This window comes from Geotrypetes seraphini, chromosome 1 (genome assembly GCF_902459505.1).
Source record: "Geotrypetes seraphini chromosome 1, aGeoSer1.1, whole genome shotgun sequence".
Lineage (NCBI taxonomy): Eukaryota > Metazoa > Chordata > Amphibia > Gymnophiona > Dermophiidae > Geotrypetes > Geotrypetes seraphini.
In genome coordinates, this window is record NC_047084.1 from 325760257 (window position 1) to 325778846 (window position 18590).

The following is an 18590-nucleotide window of genomic DNA, read 5'->3' on the forward strand; positions in this document are numbered from 1 at the left end:
AGCCTCAGTCGACGTCGGGGCACAAAGCCTCAGACGACGTCGGGGCACAAAGCCTCAGACGACGTCGGGGCACAAAGCCCCAGTCGACGTCCAGGCACAAGGCCTCCGTCGACGTCGAGGCACACAGCCTCAGACGACGTCGAGGCACAAAGCCTCAGTCGACGTCGAGGCAGAAGACTCAGCCGACGTCGAGGCACAAAGCCCCGGTCGACGTCGTGGCACAAAGCCTCCGTCGACGTCGAGGCACACAGCCCCTGTCGACGTCCAGGCACAAAGCCGCCGTCGACGTCGAGGCACAAAGCCTCAGACGACGTCGGGGCACAAAGCCTCAGACGACGTCGGGGCACAAAGCCTCAGACGACGTCGGGGCACAAAGCCCCAGTCGACGTCCAGGCACAAGACCTCCGTCGACGTCGAGGCACACAGCCTCAGACGACGTCGAGGCACAAAGCCTCAGTCGACGTCGAGGCAGAAGACTCAGCCGACGTCGAGGCACAAAGCCCCGGTCGACGTCGCGGCACAAAGCCTCCGTCGACGTCGAGGCACACAGCCCCCGTCGACGTCCAGGCACAAAGCCGCCGTCGACGTCGAGGCACAAAGCCTCAGACGACGTCGAGGCACAAAGCCTCAGTCGACGTCGAGGCAGAAAGACTCAGTCGACGTCGAGGCACAAAGCCTCCGTTGACGTACAAAGCCTCCGTTGACGTACAAAGCCTCCGTCGACATCGAGGCACAAAGCCTCCGTCGACGTCGAGGCACAAAGCCTCCGTCGACGTCGAGGCACAAAGCCTCCGTCGACGTCGAGGCACAAAGCCTCCGTCGACGTCGAGGCACAAAGCCTCCGTCGACGTCGAGGCACCAAACCTCAGTCGACGTCGAGGCACAAAGCCTCCGTCGACGAACGCAGCCTCAGTCGACGTCGAGGCACGAAGCCCCAGTCGACGTCGAGGCACACCGAAGTCAGAAGTCGGCACCGTACCAATGAAACTGGTAAGAAAGGTGCAGCAGTACGCTCCATAAGGGCAACCTCGTGAAGAGTATTCCCATGAAAGGAGGCACGCATCGGAGGTCTCGTCGAGGCGGGCACGATCGCACTCGATGCCTGGAATGCCTGAGACTCAGCCGGTGGCGTTACCAAGGTAACGCACCTAGAAGAAGGAAAGAAAGAAAAACTTACCAGGGATCGAAGCTGCACAGTCCGATTCCAACGAAGGAAGAGGGTCCCGGCCATTCTGCTCACACAAGGTGAGCCCAGAGAGAGGCCAGGGAAGAAGAAAATACAGCTGCAGGCAAATGAGGCCTAGCCGCATGGCTGAGGCCCCAGAAAGGCCTGCCGGAGGAAAAACACAATAAAAAGTCCTTTTTTTTTTTTTTTTTTTTGAAACAAAGAAATACACGATCAATTAACAAACGCACAGCGACTCCTTAACAAAATAAAGAAGCCGCGGTGCCAGAAAGGCACTTAGAAGAACGCAGAGAAGAGAGACAGGGTCTTTCTGGCTCAGCGGAAAACTAAGAACTGAGGACCATGAGGAGGGTATGCGCCCTCTAGTGGATCAGGAAGGCACACACATGCGTGGTGCAGTGTGCAAACTTGAAACTTCAATCAAGTTTGCTTGAAAAGCTGTCCGCGCTGGGGCTCCGTGGATGACGTCACCCACATGTGAGAATATGCTGCCTGCTTGTCCTGGGATAAAGGGAAAACCAGGTACACAAGGTTTAGGACCCACCCATCTCCCGCATGGACTGAGCTGACGCTGAGACACAATGAAAAACCCAAGGAAGGAAGAGGGGCATCAGGGGGAGGGGGGACTCAAGCACCCTGAAGAGGGAGGACAGAGATAGGGTGCAAGCATTGGGGAGAGCTGGACAGAAGGTGGCGCTGCAGGCACCCCGGCAATTGGAGGGGAAGGAGAGGGCCCGGGGATCTGGGTGATAGGGGAAGAGAAAGTGGAGGGTGGTGTGGCCTCCTGGGTGCAGTTGCTGCAGAAACCCGGATAGAGGGTGCGGTTACTGCTGCACCAGGACAGCGGGCTCGGTCGACGCGTCAAAGATGATCGCTGGGAGCAGCACTGCTGAAGGAACTGAGAAGGGGGAAAGGGGTATTTCTGGTTGCGGCAAGTGGATTTTCTTTTTACAGCTGATACTGCTGCTGCTCTGTCACTGAACTTGAAATGCTGTAAGAGGATGATGGAGAGAAAGGGGATGACACTGGATGTTGGAAAGGGGAAACAGAGACAAAGGGAGCCATGTTGGATGAGGGGGAAGAGATATAAGGGATTGACAAATAAGTTGGTGATGGATGGGGGAAGAAATATATAGAGAAAGATGGGGTGATTCTTGATGGAGGGAAGACAGAGACAGAAGCATGCTGGATGGGATAGCAGAGAGAGAGAAGAAGATGGAATGATGTTGGATGGGGAGAAAAAGGTGGAAATAGGGAAGGGGAAATGGGAGACTGAATATGGGTAGATAAAAGGCAGGGAGAATGGCTACTACTGGACAGGGGGGACAGGGAAGGTGTACTACTGGACAGGGGAGAGGCAAAAAGAAGGGAGAAGGGCTACTACTGGACAGGGGGAGAAAGGAAGGGGTACTGCTGGACATGGGAATTAAAAGGAAGAGAGAAGAGACAGAAAGACAGAAAGGAGCCAGGGAGAGAGAAAGAAAGACAGACAGAAAGAAACGCCTCAGTGCCCCATTGTTCTAAAAGTCTGCAAATCTATTCTAGCACTCGTTAATGTAACGGGCTTAAACACTAGTATCGTTATAATAAGTAAAAAAACAATATAATTATAATAATTATTATTGGCACCTTAAAATAAATATGGAGTACCTCAATGTAAACCATTTTGACTTTAAGTGGTCTATAAATACTAAAAATAAATAAATACATAATTGACCCCCCTCCCTTTTTTTTTTTTGCAAAACTGTAGTGCGGATTTTAGTGTCAGCTGCAGTGGTAACAGCTTTGATTTTGTAAAAAGGGGGAGAGGGGGCAAATTAATAAATAAATAAAATAATTTCTCCAAATTCTAAATGGCCTATTAGACATCAGAGAATAACCTAATTCTATGTCAGAGGAAAAGATCCTTTTTACGAAAAAGAGTTTTAAATTATAATCAAAGATCAATTTAAATTCAAAGGGGAACAAAACCGTGGTTCTTGACTATTTCTTTGGGAGATCAAGGCAGTCCATTGATAACTTCCTTTCATCCCAAACTTCTTCCTTCCCACCATACTTCTGGCTGTGGGATGAATGGTTTCAGAAGAAACATTTTGGGCATCTTAAAAGTATTCCATTAGCATCTTCCCATGAGAACTGACCAAAGTCGAATTTACCCCCTCTTTTACAAAGGTGTGCTAAGCTTTTTAGTATGCGCTAAACGCTAACGCGTGCGTGTTATCCTATGGACGCATTAGCGGCTAGTGCATGTGTTGATTTAGCGGGCGCTACATCCACGCTAAAACGCTTAACGCGCTTTTGTAAAAGAGGGCCTTAGATGTTCTATCGAAAATGCCCCTCTACATTAAACAGCCAATATTTTAACATACTTAGTAAAATGGATAGCGAGACCGTTGATAAGAGGGATTGAAGATGTTAATAAATGAATAAATAAGGAATAATCTTGTATTATGCCTCCAGTTCTTTTTACTCTTGCATGCTCATGTACAATTTTATAATAGCAATTTTCCATGTGAAAAACTTGTTTGACACAATGACAAATCTTTATAAAACTACCGTCAGTCCCCATACTATACATGAACACTGAGCAGAGCATGGATACTGGTCCCTTCAGGTGGCAAAAGGAAAGGGAAATCATAGTTTCACTTTTCGGCTTATAGGGACCACTTTTGGATTGAATTTTTGTCTTAAAGCTTCCCTTTATTACCTGAAATGGTACATGTTTTTCTTTTATGTTTCTTTAAACCCTCCTTGTCCTTTAATTTTGTTGTAAGAGCAAATGACTGCTAGGACTGTAGAGCATTTTGTATCATATAAACAAATTGTTATATGATAATGGCTCAAGCTTTACAACACATTACTACTACTGCCTGTTGAAAGGCGTATGCAGTGCTGTGCATTTTAACATACAATAGACAGTCCCTGCTCAGAGCTTACAATCTAATTTAGACAGTGCAATAAGTACAAAGACTACACAGGAGATGCTGGAGGAGTGGTCAGCAAGGGGCAGGTGAGTAGTGTGTGACTCCCAAATAATTTGACATAGGATCTTATACGAAAACCAAAACCCCATATGCAACCGTTCTATCCATTAACATACTCCCAGTCCAGATCCCCCCAGAGTGAAGCTCACTGCTTGATGTCATACTGCCCCATAAAATCTCCCCTCAGTATCCCCCCCAGGATCCCAGGAGTCAGGATCCTCTCCCTTCCCCCAACTGAAGTCTTCTGCCCCTGCCCCATTGCTTCCTGGCTTCAAAATGGCACCTCTGACCTCCTCTTGGTAATCTTACAGTACTGCCACTAGAGATCAATCTGTCAAATAAGGTCACTTGCTCCTTATATAGCATATTGAACTCAAGATGTAGTACCATGAGACTACTGTTAGGGGTCAGAACCTTTATGCCTAAGTAAGTCCTGGGAGCAGTAGTTAGGAAATAGGTGAAGGGTGAAGCTGCGGTCCTTAAAAGGGGTAGAAGTGGGGTAGAAGCTTACATCAGGATGTTGACTTCACTTGAGTTGGGAGATCTAGACTAGAGAAATGCTAATGAGTAGATCATTCATCATGAGGGGATGGGGGGGTGGAGGGGGCACTGGGGATCAGGATGTCATTTTTTAGGGCTTTGGCAGAGCTACCTGATGCTAACAATGCCATCACACTTAAACCTACTTCTTGAGGTGGTGTCACATGTGTCCACAGTATTGGCAGCAGTGACAGTTAACATGTGGCAGCTTTCTGCATGCTGTCAGAGCTGGTCATACCCTTCACCGCTCAGGAATCTCTCTCTCCCCCTGTTAAGCAGCTAGTTTACTTTTATTTTGCTGGCTAATTTTAGCATAGGATAGCCATGAGAAAAGGTTCATGCTAATGGCTACTGCTTGCTAATACCCTCAGTAGCTGCTTAGTGTGCTTTACGGATCCTTCGGACCGTGCACAGAGCTAGACTCCGGCTCCGTCAGCGCCCTTAGGACACCGCGGCATATCTCTCCGCAGCTCCCTGTACCCTGAATGGGCCTCCCTAGCAAGCAGAAGAACTCTTTGTGGCACCTGCGCTGCTACATTGTCCACCTAGACGGACAGCGCGGCGCAACTCTCTGCGGCTCCCCCTGGCTCTGCAAGGGCCTACCTGCCTACTACTTTGTCTGTAGCTACGCGCTGCTCCTGCGTGTCTCTGATCCGGACCGAGGCTTGTTTCGGCAGGCGCCATGCGTGCCTCCGTATCTTGTAGAGTGCACACTGGTCGGGCGACTGCCACGGTCGCTGCCGAAGTCGCCGCTTCTGCCCGAAGGGAGTGCTCGCCGACGTGGAAGGGAGTAAGGTCGCGTCTGCCTCCTGAGAGTGCTGGATTCAAAAGGGGCGACTTCTCTTCCGCCCTCCACTTATCCTCTTATCCTTTTCCTAGCCCGGTTTTTCTTGATTGGCCCTCCTCACAGCCCATGCCCTCCCCTATCCTGGCCTGCCCTTTTCTGCCTCTCCCTAACCCTTCTTCCTATCCCCCCTCCACAACAGCTTCGGCCGATTTGGCCGCGCTCCCCCCCTAAAAGGGATGGGAGCTTGTTCTTTACGGTAATAAATATCCCCCATAGTGTACTCTGTTGTACCTTTTAATGTTTATTTATGGCATTCAATGAAATACAAGACTCTTGAAAGGGGAAAGATTTAGAACAAACGCCAGGAAGTTCTTTTTCACCCAAAGGGTGGTGGAAATATGGAACGCGCTACCGGAGGATGTGATAAGCAGGATCACGCTACAGGGCTTCAAAGAAGGCTTGGATAGGTACCTGGAGGACAAAGGGATTGAGGGGTACAGATAGGAGTAGAGGTAGGTTATAGGGATAGGATTAGAGGTAAGTTATAAAATTAGTCAAGGACCACTGTTCAGGCAAGTAGGCCTTATGGGCCGCCGCGGGAGCGGACCGCTGAGCAAGATGGACCTCTGGTCTGCCTCAGTGGAGGCAACTTCTTATGTTCTTATGAATATGAAATTCCAAGTTTATAAAGTGCTTGGCAATGAGATGTTATCTTTGCTAAGGGAGCTTTTTTTTTTTTTTTTTTTTTTTGTAATGCTGTGGCAGGCAGGAAGGCAAAAGGATGATGGTTCCTATTGGAAGCATATATCAAAAGAAAATTAAACAGTTAAAGGAGGATACAACACTTGGAAAATAATGATGATTATCCAATGTCTTCTCATGCACCAATTCCTATGTTTATTTCTCCAAAAACTACAGGAAATAGTATTTATTTACTACTTTTAGTACTTGAATTTTCAGAACGCCATGTGTTTGGAGCATGAAATTGTTTTTCTTTATATTTCTTCAGAATACCTACAGCATTGCCACACACATAAATAGATTACTTCCAGCCACCACATACTGTATTTCTCCTTGAACACATATGGGCACTCAGTTTTGCTTGATGCTTTGTCCCTGCTTCCCCCTCCCCGGTGTCTGCTAAGATGCTGACTCAGTGACTTTAAAATGTACCTGCATTTTTCTTCTCTCAGGAGCAGTGCACAATAGATCTAGCAGACAGAATTTCTGCAGAACATGATTTTTTTTAAAATCCAAGGTCACTACAAAAATCTGTAGAAAATATGTATTTTCCTTTGGAAGAAAATGTATTTGATCCTTTCTTATAAATCCTTAAATCTGAACCTCACTCTAAGTGAGAACGAGGTTCAAAATCAATCTAAGACAAAGTTGCTTCATAAATCAGAGCCACTGATAGTTCACTTCAGATCTCCATACTTCCCCATTTTTCACGGTTTAGGCTTATTTTTATTTGAATGCCGGTTCACAAACTTATTTGAAGAATAATCTGAAAAGACAGTTTGCACAAATACATATGACTTTGAAACCTTTTCAATAAAACTATATAAAAAAAAGAATTCATATTCACATATCCCCTCCAAATTCTAAGCAAATATTTATAACTTTATACCTGAATCTGAACTTGGATCAGAGAGGTTAACTCTCATTCATTTCTGTTGAAAACTTCAAAGCCTGAACATATTCAGCTATAGGAAATGTAGTGTTCAGTAGAGCAGTTCCAGAGACTTTAACAAAAATATCGAGCTTATGCCAGTAGATCTTACAAGAGCCATATAACAATTTGATTTGATAATGAAAAACTTTAGCTGAGAATCATTGGTTTAGTTGGTTTTGATTTTACATCTGCCATGTTTTTTCTTTGTATTTAAGGATATCAAATTTCTTTTTAACATGGACAGCTCCAACTGCCGATTCGGTGACTTTAAAATGTACCCCATCTCCAACCTTTTCCTTAGCACTCATATGAGGAAAGACTAAAAAGGTTAGGGATTTTCAGCTTGGAAAAGAGATGGCTGAGGGGAGATATGATTGAAGTCTACAAAATACTGAGTGGAGTAGAACGGGTACAAGTGGATCGATTTTTCACTCCGTCTAAAATTACAAAGACTAGGGGACACTCGATGAAGTTATAGGGAAATACTTTTAAAACCAATAGGAGGAAATATTTTTTCACTCGGAGAATAGTTAAGCTCTGGAACGTGTTGCCAGAGGTTGTGGCAAAAGTGGATAGTGTAGCTGGTTTTAAGAAAGGTTTGGACAAATTCCTGGAGTCAAAAGTCCATAGTCTGTTATTAAGACATGGGGGAAGCCTCTGCTTGCTCTGGATCGATAGCATGGAATGTTGCTACTCTTTGGGTTTTGGCCAGGTACTAGTGACCTGGATTGGCCACTGTGAGAACGGGTTACTGGGCTTGATGACCATTGGTCTGACCCAGTAAAGCTATTCTTATGTTCTTATGTTCAATGCAGTAACAAATTGCCATATGAGTATACACAAACCTTACATTACATTAAAGACTTAGGACTCTTTTTACAAAGCCACGATAGAGGTTTCTACCACAAGCCGGCGTGGTAAATGCTCTGATGCTGATAGGAATTCTACGAGTGTCAAAGCGTTTAACTCGCTGGCCTGTGGTGGAAACCTCTACCTCAGCTTTGTAAAAACTAGCGTTATATTTCACATTTATCTGCACAGTTCAATACGGATTAGAAAACTAATGACTAGGAGAATTCCCAGTAAAACAATAAAATAAAAAAAAAATATACATAGAACTGTCAAAATATAACCCAACAGCTAGAATTTAGATAAAACAAACTTCCCAAAAAAAGGAAGGTTTTTTTAAGTATTTCCTAAATTGCAGATGATTGCTTTCCCACCTAATAGAAATAATCAAGGCATTTCACACAGATATAAAATAGAAGAGGTCAGTTGCTTATTCGACTTGACCTTGTTAGCAGTTGGAAAATGAATTTGAGACATTAAGGGGCTCTTCCATCAAACTGCGCTAGCCGTTTGTAGTGCAGTGAGCCGCGCTGAATGGCTCACGCTGTTCCCGATGCTTATAGAGTTCCTATGAGCATTGGGAGCAGCTCTCTATGCTAAAAACTGCTAGCACAGTTTGATAGAAGAGGCCCTTAGGTTTGTTAATCTGGAAAAGAAATGTTGATTTTTTTTTTTTTAATGCTGATGATATTTTTACTTTTTCCTGTACTACCTGATGTTCCTTCAGTTAATATCTTGGTGGATGTTGTATCTATGAATATTTTTAATTAGATGTCTCAATGCTCTTTAAAGTTAAATCCAGATAAGAGAAATGTAATTTGGTTAAAACCACTCCGTTTAGAACGACAAGGAAGAAAAGGAAATCATGTTGCTACCATAGAAACACAGAAACATGATGGCAGATAAAGGTCAAATGGACTATCCGGTCTGCCCATCCTCACACAACAATCATTATCTCTTCCTATCTCTCTAAGAGATACCCCATGCCTGTCCCGCACTTTCTTGAATTCAAACACAGTCTCTGTCTCCTCCACCTCTTCCAGGAAACTGTTCCATGCATCTAGTACCCTTTCAGTAAAAAGTATTTCCTTAGATACTCTGGAGCCTATCACCTCTTAACTTCATCCTATGCCCTCTCATTCCTGAGCTTTCTTTCAAATGAAGGAGACTGGACTCATGCACATTTACGCCAAGTAGGCATTTAAACGTCTCTCCCGCCTTTCCTCCAAAGTATACATATTTAGATCTTTAAGTCTGTCCCCATACACCTTATGAAATATAGTGAAACTTACCCTCTCTTTTATTAAGGTGCACTATGCTTTTTAGCGCGCGCTAAATGCTAACGCGTGCGTTATCCTATGGACGCGTTAGAAATTAGCACACGCATTAATTTAGTGCGTGCTAAACGCGCACTAAAATGTTTAGCACACCTTTGTAAAAGAGGGTCTTAGTAACGTAAATATGAAATTTAAATAAGGAATTAAACTACTGGGGGTTTGGCTAGATTTTGGCCTAACAATGGATACTTAGGTTAGTAATCTGATTAGGAAAATCTGGTTCAAGTTACAATTGTTGTATAGAATGAAACATTTCTTAGAGAAAAATTATTTACAGGCATTGGCGTAGCGAGGGTGAGAGGCACCTCCCCCACCCTCATCTTTGCTCCCCTCTCTCCTTCCCCAATCCCCCCTGCCACATGCGTTTCCCCCTTCCCTTCCCCCATATCTCTAGTTGCTCACTGCCGCGTGCAACAAGAATGTCAACATGCTCCTCGTGACCCCTTTGGCTCTCCCTCTGACATCACTTCCTATACACGGCATCCAGAAGCAGCGGGAGAGAAGACGCGGTCACGAGGAACATGTTGCAGTTGTTGCTCATGGTGGTGAACAATTCGAAGTATAGGGAAGGGGGCATGCGCCTGGCGAGGGGAGGAGTGGGAAGAGGCGGTGGGCACCCCCCCTTATTACGCCACTGTTTACAGGCTATTGTTCAGTCTCTTGTACTTACTTCCGTGGATTACCGCAATATTTGCTTATTAGGTATTCCTGCTAAACAGAAGAAACGACTGCAGTTTACGCAGAATGCTGCAGCTAAATTAGTTTTCAGGGGAAAATAGAATAGATATGATCATGTTACTCCATTGTTACGAGAATGACACTGGCTGTCAATTGCAACAAGAGTAGATTTTAAAAGTTTGATTTTTATTGTTAAGATTTTATGTGACAGGTTTGATAATTGTATGCAAATCAACAAAAGATTTACGTTACTCAGGAAAATCACGGTTAGCGATACCATCATAAGAACATAAGAAGTTGCCTCCGCTGGGTCAGACCAGAGGTCCATCGCGCCCAGCAGCCCGCTCCCGCGGCGGCCCATCAGGTCCATGACCTGTAAGGTGATCCTTGTTTAAATCATTTAAGCCCACCTGTCCTTCTGCCTATGCCCTATCATAGCCTATCTATACCTCTATCTGTATCCCTCAATCCCCTTATCTTTCAGGAACTTATCCAATCCTTCCTTGAAACCCGGTAGTGTACTCTGTCCTATCACAACCAACGGAAGCGCATTCGAGGCGTCCACCACCCTCTGAGTGAAAAAGAATTTCCTTGCATTCCTGTCCCCTTTCAATTTTTCTGAGTGCCCCCCTTGTTCTAGTGGTTCCCAGTAGACTAAAGAATCTGTCCCTTTCTACCTTCTCTATGCCCTTCATGATCTTGAAGGTCTCTATCATGTCTCCTCTGAGTCTCCGCTTTTCCAGGGAGAAGAGCCCCAGCCTTTCTAACCTGTCTGCGTATGAGAGGTTTTCCATACCTTTTATAATTTTCGTCGCTCTTCTCTGAACCCATTAATTAAAGATTGTAGGCTATTCTCCTCTAGAAAGAAAATGCTTCTGGGAAGAGCTATAAAGCTATGGGATGTTTTACTCAATGAGATTAGATATCTATCCAGCACTGAGTTATTTAGAAAGACAATAAAGACGTGGGCCCTCTTTTACTAAGGTGCGCTAACCGATTAGTGCGCACTAATTGAATTAGCACACGCTAAACACTAATGCGTTCATGTTAGTCTATGGACGCATTAGCGTTTAGCGCATACTAATTCGATTAGCGCACCTTGGTAAAAGAGGGGGATGGTTATTTCAGAAGTACCTTGATTAAGATTGATGTTAATGATAGTGTAATTGTATATTATGTGCTGATAGTTATTTTAGATGTACCTTGATTGAATCTGTCTGTAAAGATTGAATCTGTCTGTTTTTGTTCTTATCTTGTTCTGATTTTTATAATTTTTTATGTATGTAACTTTTTGTAAACTGTTTTAAAAAAATGGTTTAGAAATTTTAAAAATAAATAATAAGTTGTAAATTTATACTATTTTTTTGATGGCATACTTTGCTATAAGAAAATATTAGATGTTATATATTTTAACTTATAAACTGCTTGGAACTTTATGGTTAAGCGGGCTATAAATGTGGAATTAAATTAAATTAAACAGCATCTGATTACAAGAAGAATGCAAATTTTTTCCAGGGGACACGTGAATAAAAACCAGCATATGTGATGGTACAATACCATATAAAATTATAATTTTATTTGCAAATAAAACTAAACCAGATCAAATGAAGTCTTTCCAAAAGCACCATGGGCTCAAAATTTAGACCATGGGACAGTGGTGTACATGGTGGAGCAGGTACCTGGGGCAGAGCACCCCCTTCTCTGGCCGGAGTACCCCCCTCCTCCAGGCAGTGAGAAGGTGTATGGAGCGGTCACGGGGTTGTGGACTGCCTGCACATGACTGTCTGCTCTGCAGATTCCTGCCCAAGAACAGGAAGTTAAAGTCAGAGGGGGAGGACTGGCGGAGTCGACAGCTGTGTGCAGGTAAAGAGCAGAACTGCAACTGTTCAGCATCCCCGAGCTCCCTGCACCCAGGAAAGATCACCCCCACTCTGCGTTTGGTACGCCACTGTCAAATAAAGCAGCCCAGCTACCTCCTGTGCTTGGCAACAGACCTAGAAATTCAATGCTGGGCTGTATCCAGTGACCGAAATTGAAATAAAATGAGATACCTTCCTAGAACATAAGAACATATGCAGTGCCTCTGCTGGGTCAGACCAGAGGTCCATTTTGCCCAGCAGTCAGCTCACACGGCGGCCCATCAGGTCCAAGACCTGTATAGTGATCCTCTATCTATACCCTTCTATCCCTTTTTTCTTCAGGAATTCATCCAATCCCTTCTTGAACCCCAATACCTTACCCTGTCCTATCACACCCTCTGTAAGCGCATTCCAGGCATCCACCACCATTGGTTCTGAATCTGTCCCCTCTTAATTTTTCCATATGCCCTCTCGTTCTTATAGTTTCTGAAAGTTTGAAGAATCTGTCCCTCTCCACTTTCTCTATGCCCTTCATGATCTTGTAAGTCTCTATCATGTCCACTCTAAGTCTCCACTTTTCCAGGGAAAAGAGCCCCAGTTTCTCCAAACTCTCAACATATGAAAGGTTTTCCATACCTTTTATCAATCACGTCGCTCTTTTCTGAACCCTCTCGAGTATCGCCATATCCTTCTTAAGGTACGGCGACCAATATTGGACGCAGTACTCCAGATGCGGGCGCACCATTGTCCGATACAATGGCAGGATGACCTCTTTCAATCTTGATAATACCTAGCATTCTATTCGCCTTCTTAGACGCTGCTGCGTACTGTGCCAACAGCTTCATTGTCTTGTCCACTATTACACCCAAGTCCTTTTCTTGGGTACTTTCACCCATTACCAGTCCTCCCATCATATAGCTGTACTTCGGGTTTCTGTTCCCTATATGCAAGACTTTACATTTCTCTACATTAAACTTCATCTGCCATCTCATCGCCCACTCTTCTAGTTTGTTCAGGTCCCTTTGTAATTCCTCGCAGTCCTCTTTAGTCCCAACTCCACTCAAATTTGGTGTCGTCTGAGAATTTTATTACTTCGCACTTTGTCCCTGTTTCTAGATCATTTATAAACACATTGAACAGCAGCGGCCCGAGTACCGACCCCTGCGGAACACTGCTCAAGACCCTCCTCCAGTCAGAATAGTGGCCCTTCACTCCTACCCGCCAACCAATTTTTGATCCATCTATATACATCTCCTTCCATTCCATGGTTCCTCAGTTTCCGTAGTAGGCGTTCATGGGGTATCTTGTCAAAGGCTTTTTGGAAATCCAAGTATACGATGTCTATGGGATCCCCTTTGTCCATTTGTTTGTTAATTCCTTCGAAGAAGTGCAATAAGTTTGTTTGGCATGATCTTCCCTTGCAGAAGCCGTGCTAGCTTGTTTTCATAAGTTTTCATCAGTTTGTTTCTTTCTAGGATAAAATTAAATACCTATAATTTCTTCTGGTGATAATTTATACCCTGACAGCACAGGGCGGCATGGTAAATGCTCCAAAGTCCATAGAAATCGAATGGGCATCAAATCATTTGCTGCACAGCACTTGGATGCATGGCTTAGTAAAAGGTCGTAATTCATTTTTAAAATAATTATAGTCCTGTTTTACATGCATTAGAATAAGGTGAAGAACAACGTGTCAAGCATACAATCATCCAATAATCTATAAAAATAATTTACATTATATAATTTGTTCACAAGCGCATGGTAATATGGAAGGGATAGAGGAAGAACAGTAAAGGTGGAACAGCTCTACTCTTACTGGAAGTTACATATTGCTCTGTGGCCTTCAGTTTGTCTCTGTTACATTATACTTTTTAGCAAGGGGGCTGACTATAAAACAGTTTAACAAGGGATCAAAGTATCAACAAGGGCTCAAAGAGGAAAAAGAACAAAGAACTGGCGTGGCTCACTGTAGAGGTGAAGGAAGCAATAAGAGAAAAGAAAACTTCGTTTAAGGAATGGAAAAGGTCAAAAATGGACAAAAACTGAAACAAGCACAAACAACATCAATGCAGGTGCCATAAAGCGGTAAAAGGGACCAAAAGAGACTACGAGGAAAAAATAGCCAAGGAGGCGAAGAACTTCAAGCTGTTCGTTTGATATATTAAGGGGAAACGACCCACGAAAGAAGTGGTGGGACCATGGATGACCATGGAATAAAGGGAGTGCTAAAGGAGGACAAAGCAATTTCCGACAAACTGAACACATTTTTTGCATCTGTATTTACCGAAGAACTGAACTCGGAACTCGGAAAAAACTAAATTCCTACTACTGGAAAGGGAAAAAAAACCATCTCTCACAGAACTAGAAGTAAATACAAACAAGTACCCAATGCAAAGCACACTCAAGATCCTGGGAATTCTACTAGACAGAAACTGCACAATGCAGTCTCAAATCCACAAAATCATCCAAAGAGCATTCTTCACAATACGTAACCTAAGAAAAATAAGAAAATTCTTCAACAAAGATCAATACAAGATATTAGTACAATCCCTAGTACTGAGTATTGTAGATTACTGTAACAGCCTATACCTATCATGCCCAAACTACATGATAAAACAATTACAGACAGTTCAGAACACAGCCCTCAGAATCATCTACTCACTAGGCAAATATGACCACATCACCAAAGCATACCTATATCACACTGGCTACCAATAAAAGCAAGATCCCAGTTCAAATTCTACTGTCTACTATACAAAGTAATACATGGAACAGCACCCAGCTACCTAAACAACAGACTACACCGTAACCTCTCACACAGATTAAGGAGAACTCAGAGCCTATTCACTCACCCCCCTCTCAAAGGAACACGACGAAAGAAACTATATGACAGCCTTTTAGCGACACAGGCAGCAAAGATCGATACTACCATCACCAATCTACTGACCAAATCAATAGACACTAAAGTATTCCGAAAAGAAATCAAAACTCATCTCTTCAAAAAACACTTCCCATCATCATAACCTCACAAAAGTATTAGAAAATGCTCTCATGACTACCCTAACACCACCACCAGCAACACCTTGAATCCGGACAGTATTATCTCTATTCGTCTAAACAACAGAATCCGGACAATATTATCTCTATTCGTCTAAACAACCTATCACTATCTACTATCTGCTACCAATTTCTCCTGGAAAAGTCCAGAATAACAATTGTAACTTAACGCATTCTTGATTACATGTACTGCAATGCTACTGGAAATGTCCAGTCTTCTAACTTGTAATCCGCTTAGAACCGCAAGGCACAAGCGGAATAGAAATCACTAATGTAATGTAATGTAATGTAAAGATGTACACAGCATACTGGAACCCATCAGGCTATATGCTGGAAATGAAGATGAAAAGCTGACAGGATTGACGGTCAGTCTAGAGGAGGAGTGTAGGCAGATTGATAGGCTTAAGAGTAATAAATCTCCGGGACCGGATGGAATCCATCTGAGGGTCATCAAGGAACTGAAAGGGACCATAGCTGAACTGATTCAACTAATAGCCAATCTGTCGATCAAATTGGGAAAGATTCCAGAAGACTGGAAGGTGGTAAATGTGACGCTGATCTTCAAGAAAGGTTCAAGGGGAGATCCGGGAAACTACAGACCAGTGAGTCTGACCTCGGTACTGGGAAAGATGGTAGAGTTGCTGATAAAGGACCGCATCATTGATCACCTTGATGGACACGGGCTGATGAGGACCAGTTAGCACGGTTTTAGCAAAGGCAGATCGTGTTTGACAAACTTGCTGCACTTCTTTGAGGGAGTAAACAGACAGATAGACAAGAGCGACCTGGTCGACATTATATATCTGGATTTTCAGAAGGCGTTTGATAAGGTTCCGCATGAATGACTACTTCGGAAAATTGTGAAATACTCACGTGGATTAAAAACTGGATCATAGGAAACAGAGAGTAGGGGTAAATGGACAATAATCGTACTGGAAGAGCATCACCAGTGGGGTGCCGCAGGCCTCGGTGCTTGGATCTGTGCTCTTCAACATCTTTATAAATGATCTAGACATTGGTACGACGAGTGAGGTGATTAAATTTGCGGATGATACAAAGTTATTCAGAGTAGTGAAGACACAGGGGGATTGCGAAGATCTGCAACGTGACATAATCAGGCTCGAGGAATGGGCATCAACATGGCAGATGAGGTTCAACGTGGATAAGTGTAAAGCAGGGGTCTCAAAGTCCCTCCTTGAGGGCCGCAATCCAGTCGGGTTTTCAGGATTTCCCTAATGAATATGCATGAGATCTATGTGCATGCACTGCTTTCAATGCATATTCATTGGGGAAATCCTGAAAACCTGTATGGATTGCAGCCCTCAAGGAGGGACTTTGAGATCCCTGGTGTAAAGTGATGCATATAGGTAACAAAAATCTCATGCATGAATACAGGATGTACGGGGCGGTACTTGGAGAGACCTCCCAGGAAAGAGATTTGGGAGTTATGATCAACAAGTCGATGAAGCCGTCCACGCAATGTGCGGCAGTGGCAAAAAGGGCAAACAGAATGCTAGGAATGATAAAGAAGGGGATCACGAACAGATCGGAGAAGGTTATCATGCCGCTGTACCGGGCCATGGTGCGCCCTCACCTGGAGTATTACGTCCAGCACTGGTCGCCGTACTTGAAGAAGGACACGGTACTACTTGAAAGGGTCCAGAGAAGAGCAACTAAGATGGTTAAGGGGCTGAAGGAGTTGCCGTACAGTGAAAGATTAGAGAAACTGGGCCGCCGCGTGAGCGGACTGCTGGGCATGATGGACCACTGGTTTGACCCAATAGCGGTAATTCTTATGTTCTTATGATATTTGTATTAACAAATGACAAACGTGACATTTGATATCTGTGAGGATCTTTTTCTCCTTTTTTGAATCATTTGCTTTAGCAATTACATAAAGTTATAAAAGTAGAGTATGACTCATTCAGTAAGAAATGAATTTACTACCCACTACATACTAAGATTTAATAATTGCCCAATTGCTTGCCTGGAAATAATCACGAAGAAACCCCATATTGATACAGCAACTGCAGAAAGCCAGAACAATAAACTAAATCTTCCCATAACTAAATCTCTCACAGAGTACATGAGACTCGCTACAAGGATGATATACAGAGTCACTGCATACAATTGTAGAAAAGAGGAAAGCACTTTGAGAACCCCTTCTGATCTCCATCAATCTACTTTGCGAACGTCCCTCTTATTCTTATTTTAGTCAACCCCATAAGTCTGCCATTTTAAGACATTCATTTTTCCAGACCTTAAGAAGTGCCTTGTCAGAACTAATCTAATGCTGAGCTACAGTTCCCCTAACAGTGACTTAGGAATCTAGATTTTAAAATGAGTCAATGGATAACGTGCTCTAAATGCTAACACAATCATTTACACCTAGCATAACTTAATGCTGGAATTATGAAAATGAGACATATAGCTTGCACATTCAGTCAAAGCGATTAATAATTAAAATGTCTGCATGCAAATTGTTTGAAGTAAATATGATTTGCTCTAACAGCTGGGACAATTAAAAAAAAAAAAAAATTAAACGTACCTCTTAAGGTGAAGTTAAACTCTTTTAATTTGTTTTATTAGGCTAGTATAGCTTCTGTTGTGGTCTGCCCTATACCTCTTCTCCAACTATCAGCAATCCTGATGCCAAATGCCCTCTCCCTTCCCCCACTCCAATGCATAAGAAAGGGCTCTGTAGGGAGATAAAGCTCCTAATATGCAGTGCCTAGGGCAAGGGTATTCAATGTCAGTTCTCAAGGTCCACAATCCAGTCATGTTTTCAAGATTTCCACAATGAATATGTATAAGATCTATGTGAATGCACTGCCTCCATTGTATACACATAAATCTCATGTAGCACTAGGGTTACCATACGGTTCCAGAAAAAGGAGAACGGTTGAGACATCCTCTTTTTTCTGGAGCCATATGGTAACTCTTTGTAGCACAGAGAACTTGCTTACTTATAAGGTACACCGGGGAGTGAGAGAAAGCCACAGCCAGGCCCAGGAGAAGGGGATGGAGAGACATTGGATTGTGTGTGGTGGGGGGAGGGGGGAGAAGGTAGCCACGAAGGAAAGGGGGCTTAGGGTCTTGGGCCACCTCATTTGGGCTCTGGCATTTTCTTAAGCTGCAGAGACAGCTGAATGGGAAGAGAGATGCTGGATGGGGAAGAGAGAGAGAGAGAGAGAGACTGGAAGAGAAAAAGACAGGGAGACACTGTATGGGGAGGAAAGAGAGATTGGGTGGACAGAGAGAGACATGCTGCTTGAAGAGAGACAGAGAGATGCTGAATTTTAAAAGTACAGAAAAAAATCCAGAAAAATAAATCTTAACTGACCCAATCCCTAAACAATCCAGATTTTTGGACTAGTACTGTAGTAGAAATTCTTGCTCAGATAAATCCTGCTGACCTGGCCATCCAGCAATTTTCAATGGCATTTAAGCAATTAGAACCACAGAATATTGTCTGTGACCACCCAGGTATTGATATATAAAACACATTCACATGGATCGTGCAAAAAGTACAAGTAGTTACAACACGAGTCGAGTGTTCCACTGTTGGGAGGAAAAGCCTCAGACAAAGCCCTCCCACCACCAAAGCTGTGGCATAAGGTGTTCAGGCGGAGAACCTC

General features: G+C 43.7%; 1 long non-coding RNA gene across 4 annotated transcripts in view; it reads right to left on the reverse strand.

Annotated features, from left to right (window-relative positions):
• Nucleotides 1-5545, reverse strand: part of LOC117366269 — an 86321-nt gene extending 80776 nt beyond the window's left edge. For all 4 annotated transcript variants that reach the window (XR_004540553.1, XR_004540551.1, XR_004540552.1 and 1 more), the window contains exon 1: nt 5314-5545. This is a non-coding gene — a long non-coding RNA (uncharacterized LOC117366269). The remainder of the gene's footprint in view (nt 1-5313) is intronic.
• Between the last annotated feature and the right edge of the window lie 13045 nt (nt 5546-18590).